This window comes from Cnephaeus nilssonii (genome assembly GCF_951640355.1).
Source record: "Cnephaeus nilssonii genome assembly, chromosome: 16".
Taxonomy (NCBI): Eukaryota; Metazoa; Chordata; class Mammalia; order Chiroptera; family Vespertilionidae; genus Cnephaeus; species Cnephaeus nilssonii.
In genome coordinates this window covers 55,644,929-55,662,572 of record NC_137087.1, presented here as the reverse complement: position 1 = coordinate 55,662,572, position 17,644 = coordinate 55,644,929, and the positions used below count along the sequence as shown (strand labels likewise).

Below are 17,644 nucleotides of genomic sequence, written 5' to 3'. Positions count from 1 at the left end.
TCGTATGCCGCTGTGAAAATGCCAAAAACTGATTCCACAGATTCAGTGGGGTGGGAGAGGGATATGTGATTAACTAAAAAAAGGAAGATGCCAAATGGTACAATCTCAATTGGTACCATCAAGATGTGCACATATTGAAGACAGGCAGAAAGAATGTACCTCCAAACATTAACCCCTGGATGGCGGGGTACATGGTGGGCTTTCCTTCTTTAGCCTTTTCTTTGTAATCAGAAAAAACTGGGTGTTCCACAAATCTTTTTTTTTAATTTCTTTATTGATTAAGGTGTTACATATGTGTCCTTATTCCCCCATTACCCCCCATCCCCCCCACTCATGCCCTCACCCCCCTGTTGTCTGTGTCTATTGGTTAGGCTTATATGCATGCATACAAGTCCTTTGGTTGATCTCTCCCCCTTACCCTCACCCTCCCCTACCTTCCCTCTAAGGTTTGATGGTCTGATCGATGCTTCTCTGTCTCTGGATCTATTTTTGTTCATCAGTTTATGTTGCTCATTATATTCCACAAATGAGTGAGATCATGTGATATTTATCTTTCTCTGACTAGCTTATTTCACTTAGCATAGTGCTCTCCATCCCCATCCATGTTGTTGCAAATGATAAGAACTCCTTTTTACCGCAGCGTAATATTCCATTGTGTAGATGTACCACAGTTTTTTAATCCACTCATCTGCTGATGGGCACTTAGGCTGTTTACCAAATCTTAGCTATGGCGAATTGTGCTGCTATGAACATAGGGGTGCATATACCCTTTCTGATTGGTGTTTCTCATTTCTTGGTACACAAATCTTTACAGGGTAGGGTTGCAGTACGTGTGGTTGAAGCCAAGCCCAGAATGATGACCTTCACAGCATCTATATTTGATGGTGCTTATTACGGCCTGAATTGTGCCTCCCCAAAATCCATATATTGAGGTCCTAACCCCAAGTACCTCAGAAAATGGCCCTACTTATAGACAAGGTCTTTAAAGAGGTGATCAAGTTAAAAGGAAGTCATTAAAACAGGCCCTAATCCATTCTTACTGGCGTCCTTGTTAGGTGAGGACACAGACACATGGAGGGAAGAGGATGCGAAGACACGGGGAGAAGATGGCCATCTGCAAGCCAAGGAGAGAGGCCTCAGAAGACAGGTGACCTTGGGCCTCCGACCTCCAGAACTGTAAGAACATCCATGTCCTTGTGTAAGGTGCACAGTCATGGGACTTTGCTGTGGCAGCCCGAGCAGACTGATACGCGCCACTCGTGACAAAGTTCATGGTGTCAGGGCAGTCTTATGAACACGTGAGCCATGCCGGTGCACAGGGACCCTATGCTCAGAAGGGCCCTACATTTGTCTCTGTGCTCTGTCATTTCTGTCTTCAAATTCTTAATAATTTTTGAACAAGTAGCCCCATATTTTTATTTTTCAATGGGCCCAAATTATTTAGTCAGTCTTGGTTGTACCCATTCATCTGTGTATGCTTCTACTCTTCAAGGTAGGCCAAGTAGGCACTTGTCTGTTTGCTAAGCATTTATTGAGCACCTACTGTGTGCCAGACACTTTGCTCCAAGACAGAGAAGATCTTGTCCTTGGGAGCTGAGCTGAAGAGGGAGAAAGGCGTGTAAAGAGCTCAGTGTCCATACGTGGAGGAGGCAAAGGGTCATGGGAACCTCCTCAGACCAGATGGCTTCGAACCAAACTCAGCCACATACTCTACCCTATGCCCATTCTGGAGATAATGAAATTGAGCCTGACCTGCCCAAGTTCAGCCATCTGGTCAGTGACAGGCTCAAACCCTGGTCTAATGTCTCCTTGGTCCATGAGGCCACACCATTCCCAGAAGTGCCCTTTGTGGTTTCCGACAGAGTTAACACACAGACCGAGGGAATGCTGAGCAGGTATGTGATATATTCACACCTGAGGATCAGCAAGGCGGTGGGTACCCTGTGAGGTCATGTTAGAGGCCCATGTCTTCAGCACGGGCTCTCGAATCATGGAAGGTGGACAGGGCATGTGAGGACAGGGCCAGCTGTAGGACAGAGAGCCTGAAACCAGGGGCAGAGATTCCTAAAAGGATGTTAGAGTTAGCCTTGGATTAAATCATTTTAGAAGCAACAGTGTCTGGGTTTGTTCCTGGGTGCAGGAACCCCTTTTGGGTTATAATGCCCACTCTCTACCAACTCTTGAAGTGTCTACTAAATCATTGTTTTCCCAATATTGGCAATATCACTGATACAAGAAAGTTCCACGCCCAGAAATTATAAAGACATTAGACCAAAGTCTGCATTATCAGCAACTACTAGTATAACGGGGTTAGGGTGCCGACCAATTGCAGAGTACAAATTTCTCTTATAACTTATCAGGCCCCCATATATGTGGCTTTCAATTTTCAGTTGACTCTTGAACTGCGGCCAATTGAACTGCATGGGTCAGTTGAAAAACATCCGCATGTAAGTAGACTCGAGCAGTTCAAACTCAGTTCAAGCCCGTGTTGTTCAAGGATCAACTGGAGATGGTTTATTTCCATGAAAAACAATGCCCTGTTTACCCCGACCCCCTCCTCCCCTGTCTGATGGATTTTGTTCAATATCTCAGCACGCCTTCCTTATTTGGCTCAGAGTTCTGCCACTTTATTTTTTTTTAATATGTTTTTATGGATTTCAGAGGGAGGAGGGAGAGAGAGAGAGAGAGAGAAACATCAATGATGACAGAGAATCATTGATTGGCTGCCTCCTGCATACCCCCTACTGGGATCAAGCCTACAACCTGGGCATGTGCCCTGTTTGGGAATTGAACTGTGACCTCCTAGTTCATAGGTTGATGCTCAACCACTGAACCATGCCTGGGGGGGGGGGGGGGGGGGGGGGCGGGCGGGCAGGGGAGGAGGCAGAGTTCTGCCACTTTAGTAACGTCATTACTTAAGATACCTGTTACTTAAATATGGGTAAGAGATGGGTAAGATTAATCCTTTTCCAAACTCTCAAGCCAGTGAAACTAGGTCATTTTTCTTACAGCAGGAATGAGGAACCACGCGCTTTCACCTGCACCAAGCAGGCCTTGAATCCGTGCTCGCCCGGCCAGAGGCGCAAAGGGTTTCAGTCCCCCGCTGGCCAGTTCAGCACCATTTCTTCTCATACATCAACCCCGTTTCGGCCTGTTAGCCCGAGTGCCCCACAGGCCATCAAGAAGAGGCCCCGGACTCCATTATAACGTCTCTTAGCACTTTCTGCACATCCACGCCATGCTGGCGGGGTACCTGGCTGTGTGAAAGGCGCCTGCAAATGGGATTCGAGACATAACATCACCTTGCCTGTCCCCTCCAGCGGGCGAGGGAGAAGGCGGGTCTCACTAAGCAACCAAGCCGGTCCTTTGATTTCTCAGGTCTGTTGCCGCCCCCACCCCCCCTCATTTCTACTTCGATGGGTGAAACCAATACTTTCCAAGACAGGGCTGACACCTGGGGGCCCCCTGTGTGGGCAACTAGGGAAACCGAGTCATGGTAACATGGGTCCCAGCATCTCTACGCGTAAGCTAGATTGTGTCACCTTCTTTCGGCTTTGATTTCTGGGTCCCGATGGTGATGAACGTGTGTGTGTGTGTGTGTGTGTGTGTGTGTGTGTGTGTTCCACTTCCTGCCAGGAGAAGAACATGGCAGTCTAAAGAGAGGGTCCTCAGGGTTCCAGGGAAGCTGGGGACATCAGTTGATCAGGGCATCTGGGCCAGGCAGGCAGCCAAGGGCCTGAACAGTTTATAACTCACACACACACACATACACACACACACACACACACACACACACTGAGTCACGGGCCTTGCCTGTCCAAGTTCAGCAGAGTTGACAACTCTGAGCTTCACTTGGTACCATTGGACCTTGCCCGAAACCCCTCCAACTGTCCCAGGCAGGAGAGAAAGGCCCTCTGCTAATTACCCGGAGGCCAGCTTTCTGCCCCTTTGAAGTGCTCGCTTTGATGTGATCTAATGCCGCTGCCAGGCCCGGCTGTGCCCAGATTAAGCACATAATGAGCAATTATCAGCCGGGCTTGGGGAGTGCGGCTGAGGCAGCCGAGTGGAAGCGCTGCCTGTGCCCACCACCGAGGATTCAGCCGCCGGCGGCTCCCTCTGGGGCTGGGTTCATTCCCAAACCCACTTCCCTTCCCACCCGGGCCCTCCAGCGATGGTTTTCCCATCCGGGAAATGGGGTTGGAGGACCTGGAGGACACATTCTGCTTCAGTGGCTGCTCACGGCACAAGGGAAATACTAGGAGATACAACCTGGGCCAGCACGGAGCCCGAGAGGTCCAAGTCCTCTAGGAGCTGTGTGAAAGGCAGGGGATCAACCTCCTAGCCTCAGGCCCCCCTCTGGACAGGCAGGACCCTGGGGACTCCACGTGCATGATTGTCAGCTGTCAATGGAGCTCCGTGCCTGTGTCTAGCTGCTGTTCAACCCACGCTGCTGGTGTAATCTGGGGGTTCCTATTTTTGGTCCCACAGAGTGAAGTGGGGATTGATGGGCTCATAATACGATAACTGAGGCACAGACAGAGTGATCTGCATGTCTGTCTGCCCTAGCCTGGCCGGTGTGGCTCAGTGGTTGAACATTGACCTTAGGAACCAGGAGGTCATGGTTCTACTCCCGGTCAGGGCACATGCCCAAGTTGTGGGCTCGATCCCCATTAGGGAGCATGTAGGAGGCAGCTGATCAATGATTCTCATCATTGATGTTTCTATCTCTCTCCCTCTCCCTTCCTCTGTGAAATCAATTTAAAAAGAAAGGAAGGAAGGAAGAAGGAAGGAAGGAAGGAAGGAAGGAAGGAAGGAAGGAAGGAAGGAAGGAAGGAAGGAAGGAAGAGAGAAAGAAAAGAAAAAGGCCAAGATGGGATCCGAGTCCCACCTTAGAAGGTCTTCAGGGGCGTTCTGTGCACCAGGACCTCAAGTCCCGTGCTGACGGCTGTGCTCCCCCAGGGGGAGGGAAACACCCCCCAGAGGGGAGCCGCTCTGGGCCCAGGAGCGAGGGCACCCAGCTACGGAGCCCTGGTCCTCAGGAGTCTCCTCCTGCTTCCGACTCCCTTCAGGCCTGAGAAGCAGAGCTCCCTGGAGAAGGGTCGGGGACTTGCCTCCGGTGGTTCCCTCAGCCTTCCGCCAGGTTCACCTGCAGAAACCCGCGTCCTTCGGGAAGACCCCCCGCCCTCCGCCGCCTCCCCGGGTGGCCATGTGGTGTCTGAATTCCCACAGTGTCCCCTCTCGGGCCCTGGTCTCTGGGTCTTGCAGACGGTTCTGTGGGGGCAGTTTAAGGGCCCTGTGAGCCCCCGGGGACACAGGCCACACCCTGCTCACCCTGTCCCTCGCAGCTACATAGTATGGAGCCTTCACTCTTTTTTTTTTAATTTAAGCCAATGTCCTGAGATTATGTCAAGAGCAGGATTGGTGGAGAGGGAGTGAGCCCAAGCAACTGGGGTGGAGCGACTGCCACAGAGGGAAGCACTGAGGAGAGGCCACCTCCTGCTGGCCTTTGCCATCTTGAAGTTCCAGAATGTTCCATGTGCTTCACCTCGGGGAGGCAGCCTTGCCTTCATTCCGGCCTCCCTCCCGACCCTCAAATGAAGCAGATTCTCTCCCGTTCCTGCTCCTTCTCACTCGCTGTTCTTCCTTCCTCCTAACCACGTACCCCCACTCGAGTTCCGGGGAACTCAGCTCCCTTCCTCAGAGAGGCCACCACCTCGCTGCCCAACCCAAACGGGGTCCCGCCTCACTCCCACTGCACCTTTCCTCGTCCTTCCTGGCCTCGCCCCAGTTCCCCCTCAGACACTGATCTGTGGGAATATCTGATTCATGCTCACATCAGCAGCCAGTCAGACACCTCATGGGGGCAGCGCCCGCCCTGGCCCAGCCCAGGGCCCAGGGCTCGGGCAGCAGGTGCTGGGGAAGGATTTGGTGATGAATGAATGAATGAATGAATGAATGAGCGTGACCACCAACGTTGCTGGGGCCCAGGTATCAGGTCTACCCTGAAGCCCAGGATGTGCAAGGAGGGAATGGGTCTGCTTGCTGTCTGCTCAGAGGAGACCCCCCCAAATCACGTGAGCTGCTGCCCCCATTACAGCTTTTACTCCCAATGAACTCGGGTTGTGTTCCAGCGGGATTTTAACCACAGCCCACGCCCGCAAAATTCCCTTCAAACAAAACACCCGCCCTCTCCCCAAGGGGGCGGTTTTAGACACTCACCTCCTTTGGGAAGGGTCACCATCACCTACGCCCCCAGCCCCAGGGAGCTGAGCCACCGGCATGGCCTCCCAAACCTGAGAGCACGGTCACCTCCGGGGAGGCCGGAAAAGGCCAGTGGCGGGGGGCGGGGAGGAGGGGGAGCAGGCAGGCAGTTTTCACCTCTCAGGACCTGACATGATTGCCTTTCTCTCCTCGCCCCGTGGGTGGGGAGGTGTGTTATGAGCCGGTGGCTTCAGGCTGGGCCCGGAGATGGAACAAGTCACACAGTTGTCGGGAGCAACTTAGCAGGTCCCTCCACACCCATCACAGCTGAGGCCTGGAACCATCCACAGCGCGTCAGCAGCATTTACACAGGCGACGGCGGCCTGGAGCGGGGGCTGCGAGGGGCAGCGAGCGGGCTGCCGGGCCAGAGACCAGGGCGAGACCCCGTGTTGCAGAGAGAAATGAGTGTAATAGTACCGATGAGAGAAAAGGGCAACCCTGGCTGGTTTGGCTCAGTGGATAGAGTGTCAGTGGATAGAGCATCAGCCTGCGGACTGAAGGGTCCCGGGTTCGATTCCAGTCAAGGGCACATGCCCGGGTTGCGGGCTCGATCCCCAATAGGGGGCGTGCAGGAGACAGCTGCTCAATAATTCTCTTTCATTGCTGTTTCTATCTCTCTCTTCTTCTTCCTTCCTCTCTGAAATCAATAACAATATATTGAAAAAAAGGGGCGGAGCAAACCCTGCCCGCCTCAGGGCAGCTACAAGGAAGGGCTGTCTAGGAGGATCCCCACCCATGCCCCCAGATGCCGGGGAAAGGGCCACAGGCCTCCCATACAACCCCATGGGGATGCCTTTTCTCCACGTCCATGGCACCAGGGACAGGGCCTGGCCCCCAGAAGGTTTGGGGTTGCTTCATCCAGTGGTAAAACAGGGAGAAAGGCTGTGTTTGGGGTCAGACAGGTCAAGGCTCAAATCCAAACTTGGTCACTTGCTGACCAAATGACCTTGAACAAGTCCTTAATCTCTCTTAGCCTGAACTATCTTCGGGCTCCTTGTGGACTGAATACCTTATGAAGTTCTCTGGATAGTCATGGGTAAGGGAGGGACGCTCTCCACATGTTGCCATGGTGCACACGCCAGCACCCTCCTCCATGGATGAGGAATATGTACCCCCGGGCAGAAACGCAGAAACTGTGGTCTTAAGATTCTCTCTCTCTCTCTCTCTCTCTCTCTCTCTCTCTCTCTCTCTCTCTCTCTCTGTACCCACTGTTGCCCATCACCTTCCCTCTTTCCGGAACCCACTAGAATTCGTCTGAGAATTCACTTTCCCTGCACATCTTCTTCGCTCATTTCTTGGGTAGAAACTTACAGTCAATGATTAGATGAGAACAGAAGACAGAGCCTGAGTTTGGAAACGTGCTTCAGAGTTGGCCGTATTTTTCCGTGCAGCCTCGCTTGACAGACAGGGAGTCTTGTTGGGATGAAAAACACAAAACAGGTGGACGTAAGTAAGTCAATGGCCTCGCAGCCCCGCCTGCCCAGGGGTGAGCATCTGGCCCGGGGTGTCTCCGCGTGGCTTCTGCTGGCTCTGACAGCAGCACGCAAACAGCGCTCGCAGCCCTTGGAGATGCTGGTGTGAAGGTCGGTAAAGTGGTTTTTCTTTTTCAAAAAAAGAGAAAATTCCATAGTGATTATCAACCCTCTATACTCCATAGAGAAACCTGGCCACTCAAGCTGTTGTATTGCCACGGGTTTCTTATTTATACCTGCCTCTTTAAGGAGGATTTGGCATGAGTTACTCTTACATATAGAGAGAGTGTATGTGTATGTGTGTATGTATATGTATATATATATATACATACATATATATATATATATATATATATATATATATATATATATAAAATATATATTTCCCGTTCACAACAGAATAAAATAGATGAAGAAACCACGATGAAGGGGTAATAGATGTGCTAAAATGAAATTCATCCAAAAATTAGGCCATAAAATGTGGAGCAGCTGCTACAGTGGGGCGATTCTGATATTAAAATACCCAGGGATGGAGAGGTGGGCTTTATTTACACTCATGCAAACACATTCTTTTCTTCGCCCCCAAACCCCTTGCCCAGAGCCTCCTGGAGGCACTTGCGACCCTATGTCACTAACCCCCCACGTGGTGGTGTCTTGCCTCGCGTCGCTGTTTTACAGTGAATTTATCTCCTGGCACGAAATCTACTCTACCTTTTAGAGCCACAGGCCTCAGTCCTTTCTCACCTGGGGCTCTCCTAGCCCAGGTGTCCGACAGCGCCCCGGTCTGGGGTAGCAATCGGCCTATGAAGAAGGCTGGGCTAAGCATCTTTGGAAGAGATATTTGCTCAGTGAAATGTGGTTGTCGAGTTGTCCCTAATTGTGTTGTGTACTTACCACCCTGAGCGCTTTCATCCACAACGGGGACCTGCCCCGTGCTTCCGCTGGACGCCAGGCAGACGCGACGCCACGATCTACAGAGAAACCGGCACACCCCATGGACCAGCCACAGGGAGCTGTTGTTTCCCCTTTTATCCCTACAGATTCTTAACGCAAGTTCATCACGAGGGACAATAGGAAACGAAGTTGTACAGTTCGGGCACTTCGTAACAAATCCAGACCCATCCCTCTCCCCCTCCCTTTGGTGGAATGGTTAGCAGCCCCGAGTGTGCAGCCCACCCTGGTGCTCACCAGCTTCGTGAACTTGGGCAAACCTTAACCTCCCTGAGCCTAGACTTTCTCGCCTATAAAATGAAGTAATAACAAATATCCATATAATCGAGTTATTGTGAGGATTAAATGAGAGAATGTATATAAAGCATCGAGCCATTTCTTGCACTCAATAAAAGTCAGCTGCTGTAATTTATATTATTAATCTCATGACGATGATGACAATGCTTTCAAGCAGTGGTTCTTAACTGGGCACCATTTTGCCTCCCAGGGGACATGTGCAATGTCTGGAGACAGTTGGGGTTGCCCGAACTCGGGGGTTGTGGGGGGTGCCACTGGCACCGAATGGGTGGAGGCCCGGATGCTGCTAACCTTCCCACAATGCACAGGGCAGGCCCCGCAACAAAATGATCCAGCCCAACACGTCAACAATGGCAAAGGGTGAGAAACCCTACTTTAAGGCACAACAATGCCTTGTTCGGAATTTTTAGGTATTCTATTACATCATCTGGACAAACCACAATTTTTTTTTTTATTAAAAAGGAGGGAAATACCTTTGCCAGTTGGGAAAGTGTCTGCAGAATCTGGCACGGTCTGCTCCAGCCTCAGCGCTGCCATCTGTAAAGTGGCCGCATCCACTCGTTGATTTCTGTGTCCTTCTGGCTCCGACCCTCTCTGCGCTTCTAGCTTTCCACAATCCCCCTTTGTGCACGGAGGAAGAGGGGCCGGGCGGGACCCCTGCTACATTCTGGATAAATAAGAGCACAATTGAATTCCTTTGGGGAATAAATCATCTTTTCATATAAAATCTTCTGAAGACCGTTCCGTGAAGAGTAATAGATCTGCCAGTCCAACACCTGCAGGGTGGGCAATAATTCACTTGGCCCACTGACTCGGAGGCAGGTCCTGTGCTTGATAAATGGCCCAATTAAGCATCTGTTAATCACAGCATTATCTCATCGGAAGGTGGAATACCTACTTCTCTCAAGCAGTTTCTCAGTGAGATAACATCACAAATTCCCCGAGAGGCGAAGGGCATTTAACAGCACCCGGGGAGCGTGGTGGGGGGAGAGCCATGCCCCGCTCTGGGGCTTCAACCCTAAAGGTTGCTGGGAATATCCTCCGTGCCCCATCCCGGCCCCTCCCCCATCAACCTTCCTATAACCTCGGCTCCTGAACTCTCCTGTTCGTCTGAGGCCTTGATAATAAAGCAACATCTGCAAAACCTACGAGAACTTTACTGCAGTTAATTGAGTAATTGAAGCAAGATGCAGGGAGAGGTGATCTATGGGCCTGGGTTGAGGGCCGAGAAGGGAGACAACGGATTTATTGCAAAGGCCGTGGGCGGCCTTGGGTCCAGGCCCTGGTTCACGGGAAGTTTGAGGTCATGTGGGATTAAAATATCTTCAGAAACAAATGGAATAATTTGACTGAAATATCGGGAACGCTGTGCCAGCTGATGCCAGGAGGCCAGGTGTGATTTATTTACCTGCGCCCAACACATTTTTTTGATATCTGCCCCATTAGTCCAAATTTATAGATTATTGAGCAAATGGAGATCCCTTGTTCGTGTCTGTCCGTCTGTCTCATCCTGATTGTTACATGAAGCCTGGCTTTGTAGTTCAAGATAAATAACGTTAGGCCTTAAAAAGACTGGAGCCCCGGAAACTACCCTGGTGGTGAGCAGGGCCAAAGATATTTACAATCTAGTGGTTATGTTTGCTCCAAAGAGGCTTGTTAGAGCAATAAGCAATTGGTGGTAATATCTTCTTGTAGTAATCTGAATAAACCCATAAATCTTTACATGCAAGCGTAATTCAGCACCTTGAAGTCATTGGGCACGATGCAATATATTTGCTAGCTTTGCAGATGCCAGACGTACACATTACAGAGACATAAAATCGCCCGTGTGAGCGCCTGGCATCAGGGCGGCCCGGGGACTCGCCCGAGCACACGCCCCTCGCCTGCAAGAGGATCGGCTTTGTGGAAGGTTATTGCTCCTTTTGTAGTTTCTCCGCCGCTTTATTAAATCCCCAATTCCTTGCAAAACTGTACAATTTTAATAACTCAAATCCGCGTGGATCATAAAGCTGTCTAAATATACCTCGCACCCCGGGTATCAGACGGATCCGTGGGTGATGATGTCACTGGACCTGATTAACCGGAACAGGTCACCGACAAGATTTTATTACAAGTGTCATTTAGATTTCTGACAGCTTTACAAGGCTTAATGGCTTTTTATTAAATACATTGTGTTCAAGGAAGCTGACAGTCGGGGATGCCTTGTAAATACAATGCCGTGGAATTTCCTTAGAAGCCGCGTGAGAGAAAGCAGAAGGAGCAAGGGACGTCCCTCCCTGTCCCCGGTCCCATTGCTCAGGAGGCCCGGAAGTCATTGTCTCCTGCGCTAAAGACAGATGACCCCCGGCCACTGCCCCCACCAGCTCTCCCAACCCAGCAGGTCTGCCCCAGGTCAGCCCAGCTGTGTTCATCTGGCGCACTCTCCAGAGAATTAAATTCCTTGGCCCAGAGGGTGACCCACTCCAGCCAACCTCCCTCCCCCTGCCCCAAACCAGGCCTTCTCCTAGGAGTCAGTAAGGCTGGCCTCGCTGAAACTCATGTTCTCCGTGGGTGGACTAGCTAGGCTGTGTTTGCTTCTGCCCAGCAGCTCATTGGACCCACTTGGAGAGAGACGGGAGGAAGGATGGATGGACATACCATAGCCCCTACGGCCATCCCCAGGTGCTTGGGGCCCTGGGTAGATGACCTCACCCCATCACGCCACCACCTAGGGGGCAGGTGTCTCTACTCGCCTTTAACAAGCGAGGAAATGCAGGTCCAGAAGGATTCAGCCAAAGAGGGGCAGGGAGACAGGGGCGCTATGGCGTCTCACGTGCGCCGACTTTGGATGAGTGGGGGTACTTTATTTCTCACCCCGCTCTCTGAAGGGATGATGTGCTGGTCCCCGGCTGTAAAGATGAGGACGTGGAGGCTCACGTGACTTTCCCCAGCCCTCTCACCCAGCCCAGACCAGCGCATGGCCACTCATTCCAGCAAGAACAGTCGCCCTCCCTGGGTGTCCTTCTGGCCTGGGTTCTATCTGATGTGCTTTCCCTGCATCATCTCCTTGAATTCTGACGGCAGCCCTATGGGGTCGCATACTGTTCGTATTCTCCCCGCCTCACAGGGGAGCATGATGCTCAAGCTCATGCAAACAGCCAGTGGCAGAGGCAGGATTCGAACCCAGGGAGGCTGGGCTCTGAATGCCTGAGCACTGACACGCCGTGCCCTCCCAGCTCCCAGCGGGTCAGAAAAGCGTGTAAATCCCGAACATCTCTGGCTGGCTTACCGCCTCCCAATCCTTGTGCATGCATCTTCTCGCGAGATTTCCACAGCTGCATTTGCAAGGCAGCGAGACAAGGAGTCGTGACCTCCATCTTCCAGATTGGGTAGCGGAGGCAAACAATTTTCTCCCATCCCCGTGGTCCCCCAGCCTGCAGGCCTGGACGGGGCTCCTGGGGTCACTCCCTGTAATTTGCTCACCATTCCTGATCTCTGGGGCTTGGGAGTAGAATCTTACGTGAGGGTTTGGTTTCTCAAACTCCACCTGTGCATGGACTCATTTTAAAGGAAAAAAAATAATGCATAGGTTATGGAGAATTTATCTTGGGCCCCGCTGTGGGTCGAGGCAAAATGGAAGGCTTCTCCGACAACAAAGCAGGTTGTTATTGCAACAGAGAAGATGTGTTCTGATGTCTGGATAAAGAATTATTTTTATATTCTTAAAATAAGGTATGATTTTTTTTAAAGGTTGTTTGGGACTTAAATGGCTTTCCAAGACGACGTCTAGGGGCTGCAGTTTGGGAGTCACTGAATTAGGGAGAGCTGCGATGTGGGGTCATTTGAGAAAGGCCAGGGAAGCCTGGAGGGATGGCCACGCCGCCCTGTCTCATCCATCATGTCACCTCTCAGCCTTCGGGAACGGACACCTGGCTGGGGCCCCTGTGCCCACCCCCAGCGTTTGGGTGGCAACGTGGAGCTAATTCCCAAGGCCCTAAACCCGCCTCCCTGGCTTGGCAAGCCAGCACCTGCCCCGTTCTCATTGGGGGCAGGTAGAGTCTTCCTGTGTGTGTTTCCTTGTTCCCCCAGAATCAGTGCCACCTGGGGACCAAAATCTCAGGGGCGGTAGGTTCAACTTCCAACCGGGACATGTTGGAAATAGCTCGTGTACTGGAGTTAGAAAGGAGGCACTAAAGGGATGGCAACTTGCTCACCAACACATTTTATACATTTCCTAAAGTGGCCTCCACCGGCCCAGACCCTCTCTTTCGTGTGAGGCTGCCGCAGCCACGTGGAGAAGACACCTCTTGACCTGAATCAGAAATAAGTGAGTCCCCAACTCCCCCGCCGAACATCACATTGGACCTGTGAGCCTCCGTGTTCTGCCTAATAAACTATGGATCCTATCAGGCCTCCCAGAGGGTGGCCAGGAGGGGTGAGTGAGATAACCCAAGTGGCCACCCAAGGGCCCAGCACAGAAGATAGGCCAGAGGCTCCCATTTCACCCCTAAAACTCACTGTGAAACCAGAGGGGGTCCTCTCCATTCCTGGCCACCCCCAGGGCAAAGCAGTCTGTTTGGACAACGCATCATCAAAAAGGATGCTAAGTGCCCTAGCCCGTTTGGCTCAGTGGATAGAGCCCGTTTGGCCTGTGGACTGAAGGGGTCCCGGGTTCGATTCCAGTTAAGGGCACATACCTCGGTTGCAGGCTCAATCCCTGGCCTGGTTCAGGGTGGATGCGGGAGGCAACTAATCAATGTGTCTCTCTCACATCGATGTTTCTCTCTGTGTGTCTCTCCCTCTCCCTTCCACTCTCTGAAAAATCAATGGGAAAATATCCTCGAGTGAAGATTAACAAAAACAAAAACAAAAAGGATGCTAAGTGTCAAATTTTTGGAGATGGTGGGTGTCAGATGTGCCATGAAATCATAAGCAATACTTTCCCCCCATTTCTCTCAGCCTTTTTCTCGGGTCAACATTTACCTGCCTGCAGCCCCCACGACCCAGGGACTCCAGGTAGAGCCCCCAGTGGCTGAATGCCATATCTACGCGGTTAACTCCTAGTGTCTCCAGACAGGATGGCTCCTCCCGCTCACCTTGCCACTGGCTGCATGGGAAGCGGTTAGAGCGCAGGCCAGTCTAGGACCTCTCCTCTCTGCTCCCGGGCTGTCACCATGTTGCCTCCAGCACCTTGGAAAGGGTTACGTGGATTCACCTGAGCAGCACTGACAGTGATGGGAGGATGGGCGGAAATCAGGAGCATGCTATCCGCGCTGATGGACCCTGCCTTCCTGCCAACTGCCCGGTGAAGGGAGGGGCAGGAGATTCGGAGAGCCGGACTTTGCACACGGACAGCACCTAACTGCTCGGGGGGCCTGCCTCTCCCAGAAACCCTCATGCCTGCTCACGTCACTCAACAACTGCAGGGCCGCCCAATAGTCCAGCCCCCACTCCAGTCCCCTCCCCACACAGTCCTGAAGGCGTGTCTCAGCAATGGCTGCACTTACCTGTCATGCTTCCACAGTTCCTGACTCTTCCATGTATCAGCCGTGTGACCCTGCACCTATGATTTCCTCTCTCTGAACCAACCTCCATTTTCCCATCAGTGAAAATGGGCGTAAGGATGCCTACTTCTCAATGAGCTAGTAGGGGAAATCCCGCACCAGAGCCAGCGCGTAGCCAATGTTCAATTAACTTAAAAAATAATGATGGCTAGAGGATGTTCACATCGCACGCCTTTTTGGAAAGAAAGGACTGAGCATCTCATTGGGCATAATGAGTCCCTCTGCCTACCTCACCAGGCTCCATGAAGAAAAAAAAATAGTCCCCATCACTCAGGCCAAGACATCTTGATGGTTGACAGAGGTGCATGCCACCCAGGGCCTCCCACCATAGCTACCTGGTCGTGTGCTGAGCCTGCACAACTGTTCGTGGCTGCTCTGGGCCAGCTCTTACCTGCTCTGTGTCTAGAATCCGAGGAAAGTTCTTTCTCGATTGTCAGTCCCCAAAGCCATCCAACTCTATCAGTTTAAGTCTTCACAGACTTGAAAAAGGAGCACCCCATCTGTCCTCCCCGACCTCTCCTCCCTGTGACCGTCTATACGGCCCCGGGAGTTCCCACCTCTGAGTTGGGGCTCAGGGGTTCAGGCTCAGACAAATGCGGGGAGGACCCAGCCTATAGTAGTCCCGGTGGGGGTGGGGGTGATGTCCCAGAGCCAGGTCTCCTGGCAGGATCTCTCCACACTCCCTGGCTACACACCTGCCCAGGCTTGGCTTTGCTTAACCCCACACCCCCTTGCCAGCTCCCCTGTTAATAAAGCCATACCCCTTAGGCCTGCCTCGCCGTCCTGCTTCTATTCCTGCTCCTCCCCACTCCTCTCCACACCTGGCCCTGAGTCTGGAATATGAGTCTACTCATGTTACCCACCCCTTCTTAAACCAATCAACGGCATCCGCTCTCCGCAGGTGAAATTCCAAACTCCTTCCCAGGTTTAGAAGATTCTTCCGAGCTTCCCTTTGCTTTTCTGCCCATCACCCCGCTAACTCCTACGCCAGCGGCAGGTCTCAGGTGCCACCTCTTCCGGGAAGGCTTCCCTGATGCTCCTCCTCGAAGCTCCCACAGCTGCCTGTTCTTTCCCATCCAAACCCCACGGGCTCAGATTGCCCGTTCACCTGCTTCCCCGACTGGCTGAAGTAACTGACTCCTCTCTGGTTCCCAGTGCCCAGCTCGAGGCTGAAAACCACACAGAATCCCCGAGTGCCTACGATTGTAGTGACTCCTTCTGGAAACTACCAGGAGTCTCTCAGATTGGGACAAGCAGCTCAGAGCTTGCCCGAGGCACCGGGAGACTTCAGAACCCCGGGCCTGTGGCCCTGCGGGGTCTGCCTTGCAGAGGTCTGCCTGCAAGGTCTGTGGTTTTACTGCTCATGGAAATTAGGCCGGCAGATCAAAGGCACAGCTCCGCCGGCCCAGATTGCCAGCCGCCAGCACTATCGAAATTTCGCTTGAATTGGTAATTCGAAATTAAGTGGGTTAATGATTGACATCGATTTGTAAAGCCTGGCCCACCACCTCGCCTCCTGCAAACAGGGGTTGGCTGGGAGCTTTCAAACAGGAGTTCATTTAGCCCTGGCCATGCCCCGCCCCCACCCCGACTTTAAAGGGCCCCTGTTCTCAAAAACTCAGCCATTCCTGCAAAAAGGCTTAGCACCTGAGATCCCCTTTCAGAAATAAAAACTCACAAATTCGAGCCACGGGGGAAAGCCTGGTGTGACTTTGCACCTGTAACACATGAGTCACTTGATTAAGAAAATGTTCAAAATCAAGTGTGCGATTTCTCTCTGTGTGGGGTACAGGAGAGCAGGGGGGGGAGGGGGGAGGAGGGTGAGAAATACCTTCAGCTGCACCAGCTTTCAAATCCTAACCAGGGTCTAGCCCTAGCCGGTTTAGGCTCAGTGGATAGAGCATCGGCCTGCAGACCAAATGGTGCAATTCCAGTCAAGGGCACGCACGTAGCTCGGTTGCAGGCTCCTCCCTGGCCCGGGCCCTGGTCGGAGCTCATGCAGGAGGCAACCAATCGATGTGTTTCTCTCACATTGATGTTTCTTTCCTTCTCTCTTCCACTCTCCCTAAAAATCAATGGAAAAATATCCTCGGGTGAGGATTAATAAACAAGCCAGAAAAATCCTAACCAGGGTCTAAGTCAAGCATGTCAAACTCGCAGCCCGTGGGCCTCGTGCCTCGTTTATTTGGCCCGTGTTAGCCTTTGAGTTTGACACGCTTGGTCTAAGTACTTGGGGCCGTCCACATTTTGGAAAGGGACTTTTCCCATGGTGCTTTATTGTATGACCCGTCTAAGTGAACAACTGTTGGAGGACTTCAAAGCCACCCCACCATGGGGCAGGCGGGCTGTCTCCTCACCTTGGTTTGGAAGCTGGAGAGGACAGGGGCTTCCTGAGGAGGGCGGGGTCCCCCTGTATTAGATGAGGGACACCCAGCCAGGAGCAACCCTCATGCAAAGCCTCCAGTGTACTTGGACTTGGAGATGCTCTGACGATGCACAGAGAATCCGTGGGAGAAACACGTCCTTCGTGAAGGCCCCCGGCCCCGCTGGGCGCCCGCTGGGCCTCTGCACAGAGCTCAAGTCCAGGTAAGGCCCACCTGCCCGGGCCAGTCCATCCACACCTCCTGGCATGCGGGCAGCCCGATTCTGAGAAGGCTGACCTGGGCTAAGGATGGCTCCCGAGGGAGGACAAGGGCAGGCCCGGTTTCATCTATAAACGGAGACAATCGCTGCTTTCCATCAGGAAAAGGGAGGAGCCAATGAGATCACTGACCTAGAGCAGGTGGCCCAGTGCCCAGCACCTCGCCCTCCCAGCTCCCCTGAGAGGCAGGCACGGGTTCCTAATGATTGTGACTCACATGGTCACTCAGGGTCACTCCGGGAATGCGTTTTCCTGCTGTTTGTTTGTCTCGGGCCTTTCTGGAACAGAGGCCGGGGCGCGGGGAAGAGAGAGGGACAGTGGCTGCTTTGTCACGTGGGATCTCAGGGAAGGGGAGACAGGAGGATGGAGGCCAGGAGCGTGGGTTGGGACGGCTCCCTTCCCAGAGCTCTGCCCCCTCGCCAGCTCCTGCCTCGGGTGGGATGGAGGGCGAGGGAGGACCGGGGGGCCGAGGAAGGCCG

The 17,644-nt window shown here is 52.6% G+C and overlaps 1 long non-coding RNA gene across 8 annotated transcripts; it reads right to left on the bottom strand.

Annotated features, from left to right (window-relative positions):
• Positions 1–631: 631 nt before the first annotated feature.
• LOC307112348 lies at positions 632–17,415 on the bottom strand. 8 transcript variants are annotated; one of them, XR_013814692.1, is made up of 5 exons: positions 16,882–17,415; positions 14,468–16,589; positions 9,455–14,150; positions 8,628–8,704; positions 632–7,862 (listed from the first exon to the last, which is right to left on the bottom strand). It is a non-coding gene; the product is annotated as an uncharacterized lncRNA (long non-coding RNA). The 8 variants fall into 8 exon arrangements; XR_013814694.1 differs by having other exon boundaries at positions 632–1,598; positions 6,220–7,862; positions 9,455–16,589; positions 16,882–17,414; XR_013814695.1 differs by having other exon boundaries at positions 632–1,598; positions 7,573–7,862; positions 9,455–16,589; positions 16,882–17,414.
• Positions 17,416–17,644: the final 229 nt, after the last annotated feature.